Raw genomic sequence first — 8,462 nt, 5'->3', positions numbered from 1 at the left:
CTGATTCTCATACCAAATAAATTAGATTTTAACTAAAGATTGTAGTCAGAGATACAGAAGTACACTACATAATTCTTAAAGGGACTATCCACCAAGATGTTCTAACAATTATAAATATTAATGTCCCCAATGTGGGAGCAGCCAATTACATTAGAAAACCATTAACCGGAGTGCGGGGGGGAGGCTGGGTGGTTCAGTGGGTTAAGCCTCTGCCTTCGGCTCAAGTCATAATCTCAGGGTTCTGGGATTTAGCCTGACAGTAGGTTCTCTGCTCAGCAAGGAGTCTGCTTCCCCCTTTCTCTCTACCTATCTCTCAGCCTACATGTGATCTCTCTCTGTCAAATAAATATTAAAAAAAGAAAGAAAGAAAACTGTTAAGAGAGAGAATAAAGAAGAAAGATGATTGGACATCACATTGGACCAGGTGGACCTCATAGATATATACAGAACATTCCACCCTAAAACAACAGAATGCTCAATTCTTCTCAAGTGCACATGGAACCTTCTCTAGAATAGACCACATACTGGATCCCAAATCAGGGCTCAAATGATACCAAAAGATTAACATTATTCCGTGCATATTCTCAGATCACAATGCTTTGAAACTGGAACTCGACCACAAGAAAAAGTTGGGAAGAAATTCACACACCTGGAAGCTAAAGACCACCTTGCTTAAGAATGCTTAGGTCAACCAGGAAATCAAAGAAGAACTTAAACTATTTATGGAAGCAAATGAAAACAAAGACACTTCCATCCAAAACCTATGAAATACAGCAAAGGCGGTTCTAAGGGGGAAATACATAGGCATCCAAGCCTCCCTCAAAAAAAATTGAAAAATCCAGAAAACACAAGCAGTCTTTACACCTTAATGAACTGGAGAATGAACAATGAATTAAGCCAAGTCCAGACATAAGAAGGGAAATAATCAGGATTAGAGCAGAGATCAATGAGATGGAAACTAGAGATAAAGTAGAATGCATCAATGAAACTAGAAGCTTGTTTTTTTAAAAGAATCAATAAGATCGATTAACCATTGGGCACACTAATCCAAAAGAAAAGAGAGAAGGCCCAAATTAATAAAATTATGAATGAAAAGGAAGAGATCAAAACTAACACCAAGGAACTAGAAACAATCATCAGATATTATTATCAGCAGTTATATGCCAATAAGTTTAGCAACCTAGATGAAATGGATGTATTCCTGGAAAACTGTAAACTTCCAAAATTGAACCAGGAAGAAACTGACAACCTGAATAGACCGATATCTAGTAATGAGATTGAAGCAGTGATCAAAATGCTCCCAAAAAACAAGAGCCCAGGACCTGAAGGATTCCCTGGGGAATTCTACCAAACATTCAAAGAAGAGATAATACCTATTGTCCTGAAGCTGTTTCAAAAAATTGAAGCAGAAGGCAAACTTCCAGATCCTTTTAATGAAGCCACGATTACCCTGATCCTCAAACCGGGCAAAGACCCCACCAAAGAGGAGAATTTCAGACCAATATCCCTGATTAATATGGATGCTAAGATTCTCAATGAGATCCTAGCAAATAGGATCCAACAGCACATTAAAAAGATTATTCACCATGACAAGGTGTGATTTATTCCTGGGTTGCGAGGATGGTTCAACACTTGCAAATCAATCATTGGGTTAGTACACATATATTTAGATTCAGTCCTGGCATCAGACAAAATGATAGAATAACCCTGTGAAGTGGGAAAGATATTACATTATTAAATTATACTGAGTTGTGTAATTGCAGGCTCCATTAACCCCTCCTACCCACCTGCGTAGCCCACAAAACTTTTCGGTAGAGTTTCCAAGTGCCCTCATATAGAGTCTAAGGATATAATAACTTGAACTCTTACTCCACTGTTCCACTATTCCCCCTATCCGCTACTGAATGCAAGGTATTTAGACTGCCCATTCCCATTTTCAGAGAGACTGCAGTGAGGGCAGAAAGTAACTTGGTCATCCAGGGAATATTCTGTTCCTTGGTCTACTTCTCTTCTTAGTGTGCCAACTTTTGTCAGCCAGTGGACTTCTGAGCACACATGGGAAAACCAACAAGTACTAAACGTATATGGTCTCTGAGTTGATCTTGGGAAGTGTCAACCAACATTTAGAATTCTTCCAGGGCTCAGAATGGCTCTTGAACTGCAAGTAACCTATCTTATCCTGAGGGGAGTCACTCCAGATTCCTGATGCAGCACCTTACAATTTCCAAGGCAACACACACACACAAATGCACACACACCCTCCACTGTTTAATTATTGGCAAAAATGTTTACAAGTCTGTGACATGCAGCTGACTTAGATTTAAGCAAGCATGGGAGAAAGATCTAGAGGGCAACACTTGGAACAACACAGCTCCCCACCCAGAAGAGCTCCAAGGCCTCAGCCGGGGATGCTGGTGGCAGGGAAAAGCATGCCTATAGAATGCTGTAAAGGAGTAGAAGGATTTTGGGGCCGGGGGAGTGGCAACATGGAGTGTAGGGGGAAAGAGAGAGGGAAGCTGGGAAGGTGAGAGGGTGAGATTGCTCTGGCCTCCTGCTGGGGGCAGCTCCAGAGCCCTGAGCCCTACTTGCAATGGCCTCCGTGGACACTGTGGTCCTTCAAGTTGGAGCGTGTGTCCAAAGAGAAAGGACTCCTGTAGTCTTACTCTCCCTGTGGGTGCTGATCCAAGGCTCTGGGGCTGAGGTGAACTCCCATCTGTAGCTCCTCCTCACTGAGGGCAAAGTCCAGGGGTGGCTGCATGCAGAAGGATAAAATTCTATCCTCGGCTAGAATATCTTTCAAATCTAAAGCATGTAAATAGTGTGTGGGGAGGAAGAAATAAAACTATAGTTGACCTTGTACAACACAGGTTAGAACAGCACATGTACACTTCCGGGTGCCCTTTTTATAAACAAAGTATACTACTCTAAATATATGCTCTCTTCCTTATGATTATCCTAATACCATTTGTTTCTCTAGTTTACTTTATTACATGTATACATTGTAGAATACAAATAACTTGCAAAAGAGGCATCAGTCGACTATGTTTTCACTAAGGCTTCCAGTCCACAGCTACTATTAGTAGTTCAGTCTTGGGCAGTCAAACATTATACACAGATTTTTTACTTTGAGAGTCAGCACCCTTAACTCTGCATTCTTTAAGGGTCAACCTGCATCTCTATTTACAGAGGACATGCTCCTAAACATAGAAAAATCTAAGTCATCCACACACAAGAATATTAGCATCCATAAACTCATTCTGTAAGATTGCAGGGACCAGGTATACACACATCAGGTGTGCTCCCATGCACTAGCAATGATTGATCAGAGAAGAAGATTAAGAAAGCAATTTCATTGACAGTGGCACCCAAAACAGTAGAATATGTAGGCATCAGTTCATTCAAGGAGAAGACCTGCTCACTGAATAGTAAAAAACATTGCTGTAGGAGATTACAGACCTAATGGGCAAGAAACTGTGCTCATGTATGGCCGATTTACTGTAGTTCCTAAGGCCATACTACTCAAAGAGATCTACAGAGTCAACACATTTCTATCAGAATTTCTATTCTACATTTTCTCATTGCTGTCAATCTCTTGCCATACATTCCTTTCAGACATTGTCACTTTCATCTCTTAGATGGGGTCTTGTTTATATTTTTCATTTATTTATTTCGCATTTTCAATTGATTTTAAACACACTAAAAGTTCTCATGTCTTTTTCTGGTGGTTGTCCCATCTGCATCAGCTGTGGGTTCAGTTCAGATCATTGATCTGCCTCCTGATTACGGTCATTTTTCCTGTAAGACCTCCAGGCGCTGTTCCCTCTACTGCTTTCAAATGATTGTCCCCGAGTTGCAGACCTTGCCATCCATGGAGGCCCTGAGTAGGACCACACTACACGTCACCCCAGAGCCCCTGCACAGCTCTGGCTAGATGACTTTCCACAACACTGTCCTCCTGGGGACAGCATCCTGGGGTCTCACAGCTCAGTATCCTCAGCTCCAGGAGGTCCATGGGGCTCCTGCTCAGTTCCCCTGCCCCATGGCCTCGCTTGGAAACTCTCTCGAGCCAGTTCCTTGGAGCAGATATAGGGCTCCACTCACCTGTGTGCTTTCCTGTCTAGGAAGGTTCTCTTCCTTCCCTGATGCCCAGAAACTTGGAAATCTGCATATCATGCATCTTGTGTGTCTTTGCAGTTGCTTTGTTTTTTCAGGTAGGAGAGTAAATCCAGTCTGTACAGACTTGTACAGAATGCAGAGCCAGAGCCAGGGTGCAACCTTGAAGTAAGAAAACCCTTACAAGTTTGTATTTACAAAGCACTGAGCCAGACCAAAAGGCAGCTTTTGTTGTGTATTTTTTTTTTCTTTTTGAGAGAAGCCTGTGCCCTTATGGGCCCAACAGGAGAAGGATGAAGCAGGAGGACTGAGTGGCCCCAGGACACCCATGCAGGGCTGCCCTGCTTTCCAGGTTGGAGGTGATGGAGACCTCGCCAAGGTAGTGGCTTGATTTCCACCTGGTTGAACGTCTAGCCATTGTGGGCAGTCTTCCTGCTGCCCACCATCTCTGGCAAGAGGATGGGGTCCCGCAGGGGTGCCTTAACCGCCTGGGGCTTGTTCATGGGGAAGCCTCCTTCCTGGCCTTGCCCAGGGGCTTCAGCACTGAGTGCCTCCTCCTCCATCAAGGGTGGTCAGCCTACACCGCTGGGGGCGCTGTGCGGTGGCAGCCCCTGCTCTGAGGCCCAGTCCCAGAGCCTGTGGAGGTGCACCTGAGAGCTGAGGAAGAACCTGGGGAAGATGAGCTTCTTCTGCTGCTCCACTGCTGCCATCTCATCAGCTTTTCTGAGACAGTTTTTCCTCAACACTGGGGGAGAGTGCAGGAGTCCCCCACCCCTTGCGTGGGGGCTGAGAGGATGCTACCCTGAGGTCTGTGGTAAGAGCCCTCCTGTGTCAGTGGGCATGGCTCTTGAAAGCCCCTGAGCCTGCCCTGCTCATTTCTCTTCTCTCCAGTGTCCTCCCCGGGAAGGATGAGCATGACCACAAGTGGCCTCATGGGAAGTGCGGGCTCTCTCACAGCCTTTCTAGGGTGTCTCATGGGTAACACTGAGCCCAGGGCTGACTTCTGATCCCTAGGGATAGAGTGAGAGCCACCCGTTGTGTCAAAGCCTTGGACTGCAAAGCTGGTGCTAAAGGAGGGGCAGGGATTCCTTGCTCTCATCCAGGCACTCCCCTCCTGGTCCTCAAGGATCCCAGAAAGGGCTCCACTCACACACATCTTTCATCTTACAGTTCTGAGGGTGCAAGGTCCCAACAAGGATCTCAGTGGACTAAAATCCAGATGTCCACAGGGCACCTTCTCTTCTGAAGGCTCTAGGAGAGGGTGGAAATTAGTCAAGGGAAACTGCACTAAAATGCAGTCTGGAGGTTTTAGCAAGGGAGCTCCTCTGCCCTCCTTACCTCATAGGGTACTGCAGCCTCAGAGGAGGGACTGATCTGACCTTACAGGGACTTGACATTGCACAGGCATAGGCCTCTACTAACCAGGCAAGAGTCAGGAACGCTAGCTTTGTTCCCCCAGGGAGCCACCATTGCTCTTCCAAATCACAGTTCACCATAATGGACTTTTAGAACAATTTTCTGAACTGACCTCTTTCAAAACTGTCCCTCCATTTGTTCTCTAGACTCACCTATAGATTTGCCAATGCTGATTTTTCCCAGATCACCTTTCCCTTTTATCCTGACAAATCTCATTTTTGCTGGTAAAATATCTGTCAGTTTCTATTTTTTTAGGTGAAACAGACAGTGTGTCTCTGCCTGTTCCAGCTTTTAGAGGCCCCTCCTCTATGCTCAGCCCCAGCCCCAGCAGGTAGAGGCCTCCTCACACAGCATCCTTCTGACCTCCTTCTCTGCCTCTTCCATTTTTAAGACCCCCTTGTCTTTCCAGAGTTTGCCTGGAGAATCCAGGATCATCTCGCCATCTCAAGGTCCTTAATATAAGCACCTCTGCAGTGTCCCACTTGCTGTGTGATAGAACATGCATACAGGTTCCTGGCATTAACATGGGTCCCTACTGCCCCCACCTCACTATGAACTCATGTGACAACTAAAGTTGGACGCCTCTCCACCCCCCTTTCTTTTTGAATTTCAACAGTCCCATAAAAGAAAAGCACTCCCTCAAGGCGCAATCAAGACGATGGCAAATTAGGATCCTTGGGGCTCCTTCCATGACCATAGAATTGCCGAGTATTTGTCTCTTGTGAGTATTTATTTTGCTTTGCTTCCCAGACCTGCCTTTTTTTGGTCCACAGGCTGACTTTGATGCAGAAATCTCACCCGAGGGGAAACGCTGGAGGGAGGGAAGGCGGTGGCAGAGCAGGACATGTGGAACCCTGCTAACCCCCTACTGTGAACTCAGAGCCCAGTCTAAGGGAGCAGAAGGGATGGTTTCCTTTGGCCCTGCCCTCAGCAGCAGGATCCTTGGGCACTCTTCCGGGCGGCCACCAGAGGGCACTGCGGCTCTGCCCTAGGAGCCCACCTGGTGAAGAAGCTGGTCCTGGTGGTGTTTTCAGGCCCTGAGATGTTGCTGGCAGTTGTCAGCCCAAGGGCTGGCCCAGAAGTTGCTGATGTTTGGTTCCCCGCCCCCTCCTCCAGGGTGTCCAGGCCTGAGGGGTGCGTGGGGGACTGGTTAGGAGGCTGAGCTCCACAAGTGCAGCCAATGCACTCTGTCTCCTCAAAACAGGTTATAAGGAGAAGGGGAGAGAGAGAGATGCATCTGTGCTTCTCTGTCTGCTAGAAAAGCCTCCCTCATGTTCCTCTCAGGCTGGGACAGCCTTCTTTGTAATGAGTGCTCTGTGTGCATCTTGCTTGTGTGCATGTGTGTGTTTGCCCCTGATGTCATGGGCAGGACGTGTCTGATATCAAAAAAAGGCGCCCTTGCGGGGCAGTTCTGGACCAGAGAATTCCTGGGACAGAGGGTGAGGCAGTGCTGTTGCTTCCATTGTATTAGAAAGACTCCTGTGGAAGGTGAGGATGCTTAGGACAGGACAGGGTGCCAAGGATTTGGGGGGTCAGGTTGGCGAGTGAACATGTGTGTGGGGTGAGGCTGGACTGGGGCAGAAGAGGAGGGAGTCATATTTGCTTAGCAGGGAAAATGCCACTATCAAGTAGGTGGTTTTCCCAGGATGAGGCTTGGCCATTGCACTGCAGTCCTGCTGACTCGTGTGATATCCCCAAATGTGGAAAACTCAACTGCCTGACTTGTGATGGGGAGGACTGCCTTCATGCTCTTTCCCTGGTAAATGACAGAATGCTCTTTTCTTTGTATTCTCACTTGTTTTTCTCTGGGAAGATGCATTTTGACCCTCGCAGTTACTTAATGAATGCATGGTATTTAGCCCTTTTAATTATATTGCTGCTTGATGAAATAATGTAAATTTTCCTTGGTAATTTGACCTAGATTAGTTGTACAACTGGATCAGAATATATATACATTCCTCAATTGTCAAATGTCCTTTTAATTCTCATTCCAAATAAAATTTGGTCATGTTGATAGAAAGAAACAAAAACAAACAAACAAACAAAGAAATCAAGAACCACAGTAAAAATGTGTTCCTCATCTTTAGGTGACGTTCCTTTGCCCTTGTAACATGAAGGACTCTGTGAAGGACATTTCCCAACTACAATGGGTTTTTGCTAACACCCTCTTCCTGAGACCATGGGGTGTGTGCTTTTTGGCTGCAAGGAATAAAATCTCCAACTTGTTTCCTGGAAGGTGTGTTACTGATGATTTGGCTGCAGGGAATTGCCATCAGCCTAGCTCTGCCATGGTGGCAGGAACCATTTTCACACGTGTGTGGTGTGGCACAATTCCTAAAAATGAACATACTTTTTCAAGGTAAGATTGCTCCCTGTACTTCTTCTGTTCTTATCCCTATTATTTTCCTAACTAAGGTAAATTGCATAAAAGAAGAACTGAGTTATCATAGATGGGGTTTGGGATTTAATAAGAGCTGTTGGGGAGCCTCTGTGGCTCAGTGTGTTAAGCCTCTGCCCTCAGCTCAGGTCCTTGGATGGAGCTCCACTTTGGGAGCCCTGCTCGGTGGGGAACCTGCTTCTCCCACTCCTTCTGCTGCTCTCCCTCCTTGTGTTCTTTCTCTCTGTCTCTGTCAAATAAATAAATAAAACCCTGAAAAAAAATACCGAGAGGTGTTATCATCCTGAACTTCTGAGGAATTCATGACAAGGACTGCAAAGTAGCAGGGCAATATGCCTTTGGGCTTTTCAAGTTGCAAATGGGCACATGCAAAAGAATGATACATCGTTTTGGAAGATACCACAGCAACAAACTTGGCCATCACGGCCATGAAACCAATGATCTGCCAGTCACTCTACACAGATTATCCTGCTTTAACATTGGCCAATGGCAAGTATTTCAGGAAACATCAGAGACTTGGATAAGACCACATCCA

General features: G+C 45.9%; 1 non-coding gene across 1 annotated transcript; it reads left to right on the top strand.

Annotated features, from left to right (window-relative positions):
• Window positions 1–7,124: 7,124 nt before the first annotated feature.
• LOC125099343 (U1 spliceosomal RNA) lies at window positions 7,125–7,287 on the top strand. The gene has a single exon (XR_007127121.1). It is a non-coding gene; the product is annotated as a U1 spliceosomal RNA (small nuclear RNA).
• The last annotated feature ends 1,175 nt before the right edge of the window (window positions 7,288–8,462 follow it).

Source organism: Lutra lutra, chromosome 4, assembly GCF_902655055.1.
Source record: "Lutra lutra chromosome 4, mLutLut1.2, whole genome shotgun sequence".
NCBI classification, from domain to species: domain Eukaryota; kingdom Metazoa; phylum Chordata; class Mammalia; order Carnivora; family Mustelidae; genus Lutra; species Lutra lutra.
Note: the sequence above shows the minus strand (reverse complement) of the source record. Positions and strands in the feature narration are given on the sequence as shown.